The sequence below is a fragment of the Alligator sinensis genome, unplaced genomic scaffold (assembly GCF_000455745.1).
Source record: "Alligator sinensis unplaced genomic scaffold, ASM45574v1 scaffold839_1, whole genome shotgun sequence".
In the NCBI taxonomy this organism is placed as follows: domain Eukaryota; kingdom Metazoa; phylum Chordata; order Crocodylia; family Alligatoridae; genus Alligator; species Alligator sinensis.
Window position 1 is genome coordinate 4360695 of NW_005841885.1, and position 14457 is coordinate 4375151.

At 42.6% G+C, this 14457-nt stretch overlaps 1 protein-coding gene across 1 annotated transcript in view; it reads left to right on the top strand.

Moving 5' to 3' along the window:
• FGD5 (FYVE, RhoGEF and PH domain containing 5) overlaps positions 1 to 14457 on the top strand; it is a gene marked incomplete at its 3' end in the record, with an annotated part of 112470 nt that overhangs the window by 25981 nt on the left and 72032 nt on the right. The window lies entirely within an intron of this gene.

Sequence of the window (14457 nt, forward strand, 5' to 3'; positions counted from 1 at the left end):
TATATCACAGAACTGAATGGAGAACAGGTTCTCCAGCCCCGACCTCATGATCATGGAGTGGGGACTGGGAAGTCTCCTGGTCAAGGGCAGGTCCCAGCCCCACGCCCCGATCAGGCGATTGAGGTACAGGGCTTGGAAAGAGCTGCAAGGGTGGGGCAGGCTCCAGCCCGCTGTCCTGATTCACCAGTGAGCCAGCTAGCAGCAAACCACTGGCTGGTTGAGGAATCCCTGCCGAGCCAGGGGCTCGCTACTAGGTGCCTCACTGGCAGATCAAGGCAGGGGGCTGGGACATGCCCCTTCCCAAGTCCCCTTCCCCCAGTTGGGGAGCCAGGGCCAGGAGCTCCCTGATGCTGGGACGGGAGGACATTGTCCTTGCCTCAGCAGCAGGTAGCCCTCTGGGGGCAGGGAACAATGTCCAAGCCCTGGCCAGGAGACAGCAGTTTCCTGGCCCAGTGCTCCCTGCTTAGCCTCTGGGCTAGCACCCAGGGGGAGCCTAGATCTCCCCCTGGTGGCAGCAGGGGTCCATTGCGGGGCCCCAGGACACAGGAGCAGTTTGCTGCCATTAGCAGCAAATCTGCTCCCACTTCCCTGCATGTGTGGACTCCTGCCCAGAAGCATTTACTCACAAGTAACCTGCTCCTAGATCTAATGCACGTGTAGACACACTCAGTGAGAAGTGCTATGCAAGTTTCTCATAATCCATTTCACTCTTCTCCTGCTTTTCCAGTCTTGGATCTCTATCCTGACCCGTCAGAACTCCTCCCAACATCTGTTCAAGTCAAGGCAGCAAGTTTGTACCATTCAACATGAACAGGTCTCTTTAATTAAAGTAAGCAGAGCAAACCCACCAAAAATTAAATAACATTCACTTCAGATAATGCTCTGTCTGAGCTCAAAACCCAGGCCGCCTTCCCTCCTTAGTGGCCAAACTTTTAAAACAGTAGTAATCAGAGGGCTTATGACATCTGCTTGTCAAAGCAGCATACAGACTAGATGTGATACCCAAGACACCTATGAGGAAAGGAAGTGTGTTTAGAAATGCTTTATTAGTGTTATGATTAATATTAGCCCATCAAGAAAGCACGTGAAGCAGAGGTCTAAAGAGCCTAATTTTTTCCATTAATTTCAATCATCTTTGGATGAGGACCTCAGTGAAACAGCCAAAATTGTACAGTGTGGGAGAGTTTGGGGTTAGAACACTGGATTTAATAACAGTTAAAACAATGGCAAGCCAGTCTATTTGCACTGAAAAATGACTATTCCGACAAAATGAGTAGGTCTGTGAGAAAAAATTAATCCTGATGGAACTTTATTTTTTTCATTAAAAAAAAATGGAAAACCAAATGTGTTTCTATTTTTTGGCTGAAAAACCAAACTAAAATAGGCAAGGTTCTTTGGGTAGATGTGGTATCATTTATTAGACCAACTAAGTAGTTGGAAGCAAGTTCTTTGCAAGCTTTCAGGCACAAACACCCTTCTTCAGGCATTGGGAGACTCTGCTGCTGTTCTGAGTTCTCCAAGGTAGAATAGAAGCTGAAAGTGTGACAAGAAAACTGTGAAAATGTAAATAGGCGGTAGTTTGGAGACAACTGCCTATTTACATTTTCACAGACTTCTTGTCAAAATTCTTTGAGTGTTTAACTATATGTATTGGCATTTGCTTTTCAGCTAGTCAAGATTGTGCTTGCAGGTTGCTGTTTTCCAACTCTCCTGGATTCCTTTGCAATATTACAGAGGCTGGGATCCTACCCACATGCCCTTATTTTTAATAAAACTTAGATTAAATTTTACATCTATAGAGCATAATTCAAAGAGAGCTTTGCACCCATCTTTGAAGGGGAAATATTTCATGCTTGAATTACAGTCAAGTCAGAATTGAGAATAGGAAACAAATTAAATGACCGAGCACAGGCAAGGAGAATGAAAAAAAGGAAAAGAAGCAGGAAATGGAATGAAATGAAAGAGTACCATTAGACTCAGCCAGCCTCATCTGATCCAGCTCTGTATTTTCTGCATTTATTAGTGTGTCCCATATTCAGAGAAGATCTGTTGCCCGATACATGCTCTATACTGGTTGACACGTTAGCGGGTGTGAGTCATAACACTACTAGAGTCTGCTCACACATGTATTAGTGCTGACAAGGTAGAAAAATGCATGTCTCCTGAAGTGGTAGACTTCAAGATGGATCCCAGCTGAGCACAGTACTCAGACACACGCCTACTCTTCAGTGTGTAGGTACCCATTGTAATCCATCGCGTGTTATTTAAACACATAATTAGTCATAGGCTTCAGAACCGTACTGTGCAATGATGCCTATGATACAACAGACCTGTCACAGACCAGAATCTACGTAGATGGAGTTAAAACATAAACTCAAACCACAGCCTTGATTAGGGGGCAAAACTTCCAAACTACTCACCAGCACTGCAGAATTTTAGTTTTGTGGTAGTACTTTTCAAACAATGATACACTTTAAGAGGTGACAAATCATGTTGCACGTAGATCAGGGGTTTGCAAGAGGGAAATGCAAAACCCGGATGTATTGTGAATTTGAAGCAACTAGCAGCTATTTGAATGCAACAGCAAGAGAGTCTCAAAGATGAAATGCAATAGTCTGTGTTGCGTTCTAATGATCTGAAGGTATAAAATTCAGCCCAGTGCAGAAAGCCAGCATAAGGCCCATGTTTGTTAGCCAATCAGAGAGCACCCTGAGCACATCCACTCAAGTACAGCCATTTAGGAGCCACTCTGCGTTTTTATGTATAAAATTGATTTCTTATTGGCCCAACTTTCAACATTTGGTACTTCTGTTCATGAACAAACCTGCTCCATTAGACCTCTAAGCAATCTGATAAATTGTCACAAGTTCCAATTTGATGCCATTTTTCTTATAAATTGGACTTCTTCCAAAGAGACACTTTATGATTGAAACAAGAACACCAACTGATGTCTACCACTCACCCTGCCCTATCACCCATAACATGGAAGTAGGAGGTATGAATACGGCTTGCTCCATGGAGTTCAGTTCTTAATTTCCTGGGAGTCATGTCTTGCTCGCTAATGGCTGACAAGATTTATTGTTATCCTGTGACTAGCTTTCTTGGCACCCACTCTATTCATACACAGAACAAGAGACTACCCTCCACCAGTTTCATTAAAAGGTTTTTGGATGATGAGTACAGGGCAGAAGGTATGAACCTGCTAGGTGAAATAAATGAAATTAAACAGTACTCAGCACCACAAAAAAGGGAACTCGTCACTAAGCACCTACTGTGGGCAGGAAGATGAGAAGAGTGATCACCTGGTGTAATTAGAGATTGAAATTGCTAGTTCTGTCCCTGTCATAGAATGGTTTAGGGATGCATCATCTCCCTCACACCCCCAAACTTGAGTCCTATTGCTGAGATTAATAGACATTACCGTTCCAGGGCTTTCCAGATTTCTTTTTGCTTCAGTGCTTAATGATATGGAGCATAGATCGTATAGCATTAAAAATGCAATTGTTTTTTCTTGTTGTTACAAATCTAATCCAATGGTTGATGGTTTGTGGTGCAATCCAACAAAGTTATTTATAGCATACAGTACACTTTTAATTATCCTGCAAGAACTCTACTTTCATGAGACCCATGGGGGTTTAATGTAAAGCTGCCTTAATATGGGCTTTTCAGTGGCACACAACAATTAATTTTATCTTAATGGACCAATTAGAGTTAATGGATGGGAGAATGTATTTAAGAAGCAACGTCTATTTTGCCAGGACCCCCGCTTAAAAAGCTAACAAAAGGACCCTTTCACTTGGGTAATTGATTGGATTAATTAGGTGGTATCTCTTGAAAAGCCTCAAGTAAGCAGATTTAGACCAATCATCAGTGAATACCTTTTGGTGCATGGACATGCTAAACCACCAACTTCTTTGACTTAGTAGTAACCCAAGGGAGTTCTGCTAACTTTTAGGTTACCAGTATGCTGAGTGGGCTGTTTGGTTTTTTAAATCCTGATGTCAGTCTCTGTGCTTCCACTGATGCACGTATTTATTCTTAGCCTCTAAAAGTAAAAGCCTCCTCAAGCTTTGACTCCTGTATTAGATACATCTGGGCCAACAACTCATAGCCTCAGCCCATTGTACTTCCATGCCAACTTCATTTTCAGTGGTTGACTTCTTCATGGATGGCTGTCTCCATGGCATAGCTCAGAATGTCTTTATGAGGTTTGCTGACCTTCATATACCATCTCAGGTATAAACTACCATCCAAACTATTTCTGGGGCTACCAGAAATGTCAAAACAACACAGAAAATCCTTCTTTCTTACCATTCTTACTTTAGAAGCAGTGAATTGTGTATGGTAGGACACTATGACACCTCCGTAGAGCCAGCACTTGTAGTGCTTTCGCAGACAAAACTTTTGTTGGAGCTGATAAGAATTATAAATGAGTCAAGACTATAAGATTGGTTACAAAAAAATCTTTCCTGTTAACTTTCTCCCCATAATCTTCACAAACTTAAATAAAGGACAGAACATGACAGTGATGCAAAGCAATTTCAGGGTGAATAAACTCAGACAGTGAGCTAAATAATTACAGTGAGAGAAAAGATATGTTGAGTACATTTGTATGAATAACTGACTTTTTGGTTCAATTGCAGTTTGAAAATCAAATATGAATTGTTTCCTAGGGCTAAAATGATTTTTTAAATTTCAACTACCTGAAAAGACCAAAAAAAACCCCTTTGAGTGGAACAAAATATATCATTTGATCCAAGCAATTTGTTTGATCATTTCTTCCATTTAATTTCCAAATGTTTTCAGTTTTTGAAATTTCTGTTCATGATCAAAGTACATTTAGAAATGAAACATTACTGACAATTTAAAAACCAAAACATTTTGATTCAACATGCCACAATTAAATGTTTAGATTTTTTTTGCTATTGTTATTTTAGGATTTGGATTTTATTTAAACCATTTTGTTAAATGATCTTCTGATCAAACTAAGTCTGCATTTATCAATGAAAAGCTAAAAAAAACATTGGTGTCAGCCATCGGGGGGGCACGTGCACCCCCATGCACCCACTACCAGTCGCCTATAAAATAAATGCATGATGGGGTAGAAAGTCGTTGAGTTTCTTATACAGCCAGGTATATTATAGGTTTAGAAAAAGCACCTCTCCTCTTAGACTTTTTCAGTTTCTCCACAATAACTAACTAAAAGCATTGAAACAACATAGGGAAATGAATGTTATTCTATGCCCGGTCATTGCCTACAGGAGATACAAGACAGAGAACAAGGTCTGACTTCCCTGTATTTCTGTGCGTCCAGAAAACAATCACCGAGAACCTCCAGAATTCCAGAAGCTCTTGTCATTTTCATGGCAGAGCTTGTGGATCATAGTTGTATATCTGCCACTTGCTATGGGGTCCAAAGGATATCCCTGGTGGAAGGACATCGGTGTAAACAAAAGATTTCTCCGTAGGCTAAGCAATTATCCTTTTCATGTGTCATTGTGTCCCTCAGAAGCTTGATAGGAAAAACCTGCTGCACTTTCTGATGTAAATGTCCACGCACTTCATGCCAGTGAAGTAAGAAAAGGTCTCCATGTGCTTGATGTCGCAGAAGCAAAGGAACCTTAGCATTGCTTTCCAGAGGATCTGGTAGTTCTGACCTGAGGGGGGATGGGTGACAACTCAAGCCCAGTATCTTTAAATTCTCTTGAGCATTGTTCTCTATCATAGGACGTTCAAAAAGTATTGTAGTAGGGACATTAGAATTAGAGAGTTAACAAACAATGAAACCATTCTCCTTCTCCTGGCCAAAGGTCAGGACAGTAGTGTACTGGGCTGAGAACAATCTTAAGGCTTGGGTTTTCTTCTCAAGCTTGTACTAATTTTCACTCTAAATCGTCTCATAGGGTCTTCAGAAATACTTGGCAATGACATAACTCTTCCCCACTAAAATCAAACACCACTTAGCTTCAGTAGGAGCCAAGTATGGCCTCTGGTCACTGCTTGTGTAAATTCCTACTCCTAGACCAAGGTACAGAAGAAGTTAGGATGTATATAACCTATATCGCTGGAAATGCAAATGGCCTGAAGGATAATGCTGTGAGCAATAACACACAAGCTTGCTTCAACTCTCACTTTGGTCAAAAAAAAAGTTCATGGGGGAACTTTTTTATTAAGGAAAAATCTCTGTGTTTCCTTATGAACCCAGCATTGTTATGTTTTCCCCTTACTTGTTCCTAAACCTGGCTGCAGAGAGTTGATAATGCAGCTGATCCCATTACGTCTATGCTGGTCCAGGAAAATGACAGCTCCTCTTCCATCTTAAGAGTCCTCCAGGGCAAAAAGGAGTTGATTATGTTGAACTTGCTTTGAGTATTTTCCATGGAAAGTATGGAATAGAGAACTGGCAATAAAACCAAACTAAAATGTAAAGAGCCTTGTTCCAAGTTTTAGTGACTAAGTTATGTTGCCAAAAATAAACAAAGGAAGAGTAATAGTTTGGCTAAAAAGAAAAGATAAAGGGAAAACTAGACAAATCAGGATGATGCTCATGATCTACAGCATGTGCCAGGTTATGTGTGGTTTGTTTTGTCTTTTTGTTAGTGAATCCAAAACTCAGAGTAAGAAAAAAAATAGGATGAAATCTGCATCATAGTCAGAAATGTGGCTGTACAGATGACATCCAGACAAAAACCAGATAAGGGGCTATATGTTCCCCTGCTGTACGTGCATGTTATTCTGTTGACTTCAGTAGCATTATGCCAATCTGTACCATCTAGCAATCTGGATGAACTATCTAAGGGCAATCCCAACACACTCTCTAAATGAGAGGTGGGCAATTATTTTGGCTGGAGGGCCACTTAATGACTTTTGGTGAGCTGTTGAGGGCTGCAAGGGTAGCCCTGCCCCTTGACAGGTGCCCCGCCCCCAGCCGCCATCTTGGGACCAGAAGTCCCACCCCAAACCCCTGACCTTTGCCACCTGAAGTCCCTCCCCTTGCCCTGGAAGTACTCCTTTTGGGACGGGGGGAAGCGGGTTGCCATCCTGGAACCAGGAGAAAGATACAAATCCTCTGCTATAACATTTTAAAATTTTATTTAAAAACATATTTTTATCCTAATTTGTGTGTGTTTGTGTAGTATATATAGAGGTAATTGCATAATAGCTCAAATTACAGTCTTACTCTTGTATATTGTTTGTGGGGGTAAGGGGGTATATGTGGGGTGTATGGGTTGTGTAGTTGGGAGAGTGTGTGGTTGGGGAATGGGTGTGTGTGGGATGAAGGTATGGTAGGTGAGGTGTGTGGGTATGTATGTCAGGGAGGGTGGGGACTGTGGGTATATGTGTGGGTGTGGGGGGTGTGGCCGGTGTGTGGGGTCTGTGGGAAGGTGTGGGTGTATGGTTGGAGTGAGGGGGTAGATGAGAGGGAGTGGGTCTGTGTACAGGTATGGTTGGGGGTGGGGTGTGTGGTGGGGTGTGGGAGAAGGGGGTTGGGAGGCACCGGCTTTCAGATGGCAGCAAGGGCCAGGGCCCATGATAATTTTTTCATTTTATGGAGGGGCTCTGCAGGCCGGATGGAAGCGTCTGGCAGGCTGGATCTGGCCCACGGGCCATTTTTGCCCACCCCTGCTCTAAATTGTCCTGAGTTGATTTTCCTAGCATACACAGTTCAGAAGCTACCATTATAGGAATGTGGGGCCTTACTCATTGCCGATCATGCTAATTCAACCTACAACCTGAAAATTAGGATTGGGCCAAACATTTTCAACAAGATGAAACTTAGCCAAAGTGTTTTGGGGCAAAGTATTTCTTCATAGAACTTACTTGAGAGTCTTACATATAATAACCTGGGATACAGGATACCCAGGCTTTGCTCTGTCTGCATCTGCTTGTCATCCTAGATCAGGAGGCGGCTACCTATAACCCACGGGCAGGATCCAACCTGCAGAACCATTGGATCTGGCCAGCAGATGTAGGGTTTCAGTGGCATTCAGCAGTAGTGGCTTCTCTCCCCATACAGGCATAAAGACAAATGGGTGTGGGGGTGGCCAGATCCTAGCAACCATCTGCCTGCCTGCCTCTGACCTGGGAAGGCTTATTCTGATCTGCAACCAGAAAAGGTTTCCTACTTCTGTCCTAGATCACTTTACAGAAAACAGAGCTGGTAGCTATACCTGGATTTCCCATGTCAAGTGTCAAGTGCCCTCACCATCCAGGTAAACGTATAAAATGTCTCTTTCCCAGGCCTTGATCTTGAAAAGGACATTCTGACAGAATGTCATCTTTGCAAAAGATTTTGGCTTTCATTCTGATGTATAACAAAAACCCATCTTGAACCTCAAAAGGTACTGCAAAACAGAACTGTTACCTTCTGGTCAGGTCTCCTGGAAACCAAGTTAAATTCTTTCTGCTCTTTATTCTGCTCATATTATAGGACTACCAGCAACAAAAACCCTGCAATCAGAGCTCACCACTGTGGTGGTTCTATGTGCAAGGCAGAATAGAAGGCAGCTCCCTCTCTCATGGCTGTATGGACTCCAGTGCTTAGAGGAGTTATAATGTGTGCCATCAGCAAAGCAGATATGAAATGGAATCTGCGTAGGGCAAGAAGATGCACTGAGTAGATCCAATTCTGATTGTAACCATGGAAATATTGATTGTTAGCCTTCAAGACCTAAGGCAAACCTTGGCATGATGTTCCTAAAACTATTAGCCTTTTTTGGTTTTTGGTCTATTAAGTTTTTCATTTTGAAGGTGGGATTGGCAGCTCCAAAGATTGCCATTTTCATTTTACCCCAAAAATAGCTTGGACCCCCCACTTCATCTCCACGAATAAGACTTGACTGATTCTAGGGAGTGGGAGACAGTTCCATCTCCGTGTCCTCTCCCTGGCCTCTTTATTGAGACTGACAAAAGGGAATGAATTAAAGCCAGCTGCACCTGGGGAGTTTGCAATATAGGCATTTAATCACTGGGAACTATACTGAATTCATTTTAGATGGGCCACTAAACACCCTACCATATGACAATAGCTCACCATCAATTTTCTTTTCTTGCAAGTGTCCCTGCCCTATTTGAAGATTTTAAGGGATCAGTTGTTATTAGATGACCTTTTTTGGTCATATCTGTTCTATCTGATCACAAAAGCTGCAGCAACCCTTGAAGAATGATGTTTAGTTTGGCATCTTCGTATCCAACTGCAGCCCAGTACATCATCTCCACTCACAGTGGAGTTATTCAAGGAAGTAAGGATGGCAGGACCCAGGCTATGCATAAAATAAAGTGCCTTAGATGAAATGATAACCTCCCACCCCAAAGCTCTATGTGACAAAATGGGAAACACCAACAGCATCTTTCATCGATCATCTAAGCCAAGGCAAAGATGAGAAGATTCTTTCAGAAACTAAAGACAGGTGGAGAATGAAAGGCCTTGGGACTCTGGGAGGAATATCAGTATGCAAGAAATGGTTTACTGGGAGTACTCTTAGAGTACTTCAAGTGGAAGAGCCCTTTGCTGATAGTCCGTTTCATTTCAGCCAGTGATTCAACAGATTGTTTCAAATCTCTCACAGTTTAGCTTCACCCTGCATCACTTCATATGGACTTTGAACAAAACCTTTTGGTCATCAGAATCGCCGTTCTCCTATGGGTGTAACTTTTCTCTGTAACCTTTCTGCCAGTGGCTACACTATTCCAGTTTGTGCCTTTCCATATACACATAAAGCTATTGTTGAACTAGGTAGTGCTTTCCCTAGCTGACTCCTTTTGGGTCTGTACTTTATGCATAGGACTGATTGGTATTTGTGAAGAGTGGAGATAGCTGGATTAGTGATTTGTTCTCATCCTTGGAGAAAGAGAAAACAACTTGCAGTGTTCGGCTGCTACAGGGGGAGTGATGACTGTTATCAATCAGCGTGGAGTGCTGCTGTAGAGAATCACAAAAGAGAATTACGAAGAAGTATACGTGGACTCTTTCTGAAGCTATAATATTAGACACCTTCAGTGCCTTTACCCAGCTTCTTAAAGATCCTGTTTTCTGCTGCCAAGATCTCCTCTCTGATCCACACCCTGGATCAGACTTGCAGACTCCATACACATCTGTTTTTTGGAGATCTCTGTGAAGTCAATGACAACATTGCTCGCAGTGATGGCTGAATATATCACAAAGAAAGGCTGGGTCAGACAGTATGTCTGCAATGCAATGGGGTGGTATGGTTGCAACACACATGATATTAATCTACTAGCACCAGTATTAATAGCAGTATGGGTTTCTGCACAGGCTGGTAAACAGAGCAGATCCCACTGATTCCTTGTGGGCTCTGTTGAAGACAGGGTAACTATTTTTGCTGTTCTTGGTACTTGAACTAGCTGAACGAAAGCCAACTCAGGTATGCCTCATCATGCTGCAAGCATACCTGGGACTGAGTGTAGTCAGAGCCATGGATAAGAGTTTTGCCCCCAGGCAGGTAAAGCAATAAGCCCTGAGACAAACCCAAATCTATCTGCATCCAGAGCATCGTGTTAAATAAACAGAATCAGATGCAAGAAATAGAAAATCCCCTGGTGCTTGCCAGCTCTTGTCTTTTGTATTGCTGCTTAACATAGTCAAAACTGGGCCATGGCTTCTGGCCATGTAATTACAGAGACTCCATGGGCTGACGCTTCTGAGTCTGTTTGTGTTGCTTGCTCAGTCTGACCTGCCTGGTGGATGAGTAGCAGATTCCACGCTTGTCTGTTTGCAGAGCTGCCTGTAGACCGCAAAGATAGGCAGGGTTACTTGGGAAGCATGACCTGAGCACAAGTCAGAGTGAGCTATGGTGTGATCCTTTTCTTCTGGTTACCAACCAGCATTTAAAATACTCCTACGGTGCACCTTTTATTACTATTTTAGAGCTGTGCCCATTGACTCCTGTACCCTTAATATTTGTAATGCATGCAGGTCTTTCTTTTTCCATCTCTTGCTCCCAGCCATTGGAAGTTTGCCAAGAAGTGTCTTTATCTAGACCTTTATACTAACTCACCATCATATTACTTATATGTGACAATGGCTCTGGGCTCCATCTAAAGAAGTGTTATCCGGGCAAGATTTCCCATATCTTGTTCTAAAATATCAATAAACCCAGTGGGTTCCTCTGTTGGTGTCTCTTCTCACCTCCAGCATTCTGTGGCAGCATTCCAGTTCTGAATCTGGGCAATAAAGATAAAAGGATGATAAACATCTGAGAGTGAGCAACAAGGTGTTGGATACAAGCCGCATCACTATAAACCAGCTATCATCAAGGTGTCATGAAAAGCCTTTCTTCCACATGCATGCAACATCAGAAGCCAAAGAAGCATCTAAAATAAAGCAGGGAGCTTCTTCCCCAACAGCTTTAGGTGTCTTTGATGTACAGGAAACAGAAACCCTGATCTTAGGATTTAATTAAGGTGAAGGGAGACTGAATTCTAAATATTCATTCTTAAAATATTACACAGGGATCTGGGCAAAAATCAGAGCCACAGATTCGAAATCTGAATTATCACGTTTGAAATCAGCATTTGGATTTTGCAGCTGCAAGCCCAGTTTTTAAAGCTGGCATTTGGGGCCCACTAATACTTTGGGATCTTAAACCATTTAATTAGGCCTTGAGAAGGCCATCAAACCCCGTGTGGGTTTTGCTGTGGGTTTCAAATGAAGCATCAGCAGGCCTTTTTCATATACACAGGAAGCCTTCATAGTAGTGCCCGCTAACAGATTGTCTTCCAATTTGATGCTTCAGCAGAAGCACACACTTCTTGGAAACATTTCACTGGCTTTCACATCTCTGTCTGGGCTCCATAGTCTGTAGTACGTGTTTACCTTCTCTAAAACATGTTCCAAGTCATTGGTTTATATTTGGTTACTGGGGGATTAACCCTTTGATGACTGGAGTTGATTGTCCAAAATGCAATGCAACAAGGCAACACAGAGTTACAAACTCTGAATGGCTCTTGCAACTTGCAGGCAGGTAGTATGCTTTAAGATCTTTTACTAAGCCCTTAAATCTTAAATGTTGCTGCTGTTACTTCACTGAAGGAAAACAGTTTTCATCTAGTTATCACAGAGATTGTCTCTACTCCAGAAGTAATAAATACAAATCCTAGATTTCCTCAGGATATTTAAAATTGCTTTTGAAATTCCAAATTCTGCTCTCCAATTCTCCTATCCATATCTAGCTGCCGGCCTATTTCACGTATGGATAAAAGGAACTTGAAATCAACGATTCTATAGTAGTGTTGACAAACAATTCTCTGAGTTAGGCTAATTATTATACAAGTAATTTGCAATTTCGCTCCTGAGCAGGGTGATTCTTTCCAGGTAACAACATATTCAGATATAGACTCATCCACTCTGGTAATAATGGCAATGTGTAACCTCCCTTCATGGGCTCACCAGCTTTTCCTAATTTGAAAAAAAAAGTGTATGTTCTTGAAAACTTGAAAAAAAAAGAAAGCGTTAAAATTTATCACATCCCTGTGAAAAAATCACTAGCTCTCAGCTAGTCTCATAAACTCTTTAGAAACACTAAATTTTAAGCTCTCTCCTGACATTATTTGCAATAGTTCTAGAAATTCAAGATCCCCCTCACCATAAATTTGAGCCTTCCTTCTTCAGCCAGCTCTGCTGTCTCCTCTGGCCTCTCAAATTTTTTGCCAGGAATTTAATGACTTCTGCTAATAAGGACATCATTTCAAATACCGGATAAGTCAAGTGCTGCTTGAATCTAGTACAGTTTTTGTTCATACTCTGGTGAAGCTGTTATCAAGGTGGTATACTTCTTTTAGACTTCATTCTTCACATTTGTTGACTTTACTTTAAGACAGTAAAATATGTTTTTCATGTCCCAGTCCCTGTTAGATCAACCTAGGGTATAATCCAGCAAGGCACACTCAAACCAAAATGACATGTTCAAATATACATGTAAAACTGCCATATTTGCATACATCCAAATTAACCAAGAGCGGCGGGGTTTAGAAAGTAGCACTCCATTCACACTAAGCAAAATTCTCCTGTCAGAGCCATAGGACAGATCTTGACCTTGGTTCCTATATATGCTGAAATTTCGCTAATGCAGGTAGAAATGTATTGCATGTAAATTCCCGGAGAATCACTTGTATGCAGAAAAATATGCAGAATATGAATTCAAAGTCTACTGTGTGGATTCACTCTACAAGCAATGAACAGTACAAGCAAATAGTTTCTATACCATTAATATGTCTCCACCGTATGCCATAAATATGTCTCCACTCTGTTTAGCGTCTTAGCTTTGTGAAACTTCCTTACAGCATGCTCTGAGATGCCTCTCTGAATTTTTCTTTTTCAGTTGTAATTCTTTGGGTAATAGCACCACATAAATCTTCAATTGTTGGTGCTCTTGTCCAGTGTGTATATTTGTGCAGAAATCATAGTGCCAGCTGGCTGCTTGAAAGGAATTCAGAAAGCCTATAACTCCAAAGACCCTTCAGTAAGAAATGGCAAAATTAGCCAGCATAGCTGTTAAACACTTTCAGATAGACTTCTGCAACTCTGGCTGCAGTGGTGCCATAGGTAATGTGTACAGGGTGCATCCAGTGCCATAAGTAACGTGTACAGGGGGGTGGGGGAGCACATGCCCCCCTTAAGATTGGCCACCGCTGAAGCCACCGCTGGCTTCTACGGGCAGTCACTGCTCGCCATCCGCCCCCTCCCCCTCCCCTTGTCACTGACACCACCACTGGCATCTGCGGCTGGTCCTTGCTTGCCACTTGCTGCCCCACCTCCCTTTGCCACCAACACTGCTGCTGGTGTCTGCGAGCGGTCCCCACTCACCGCTCACTGCCACCATCACCGACACCAGCATCTGCAGGCAGTCCCCACTTGCCACTTGCTGCCATGGTGACCCCCCCCCTAGTCTTGGGAGGCACCAGTCATTCATGTCCAGTGCTTTACTGAAAGTTAATTCCACACTTGAGTTCATGTTCACCCAAGTTAACGTTTCCACACCCGAGTTCATGTTTTCAGATGGGCTAAGTACAGACATTCGAAAAGCCGAAGCCTGAATTGATTCAATCTTTGCAAGTTAGTCTAACCTGGGTAAACTGAACTGGCAAGAAAGTGATTAGACATTCACTCGTGATACCAGAAATGCAGCCACCTGCCTGCAGTGACTCAGGCCAGAAGCCGGGGAGCATTAGAGTGAGCCCTCCCTTCCTTTCTTCAGTGGTGGGAAGGCTAGAGAGCAGAGGGGCAGGGCCAACCCTGCCCTCTGGAGCGGACAGCACAGCCCAGCCTGGGGTTGCAAAGCATGCTGGGATGCTGGGGGACTCTGATTTAACTTAAACCAGGAAGTGGTCTGGGACAGAAGTTCCATAAATCAATTTGACTTCAATCAGTTAAGTTTGATACTACATTCAACCAGGTTTATCTTAAACCAGTTTTTGCCATTTTGAAACCAGTTTGTG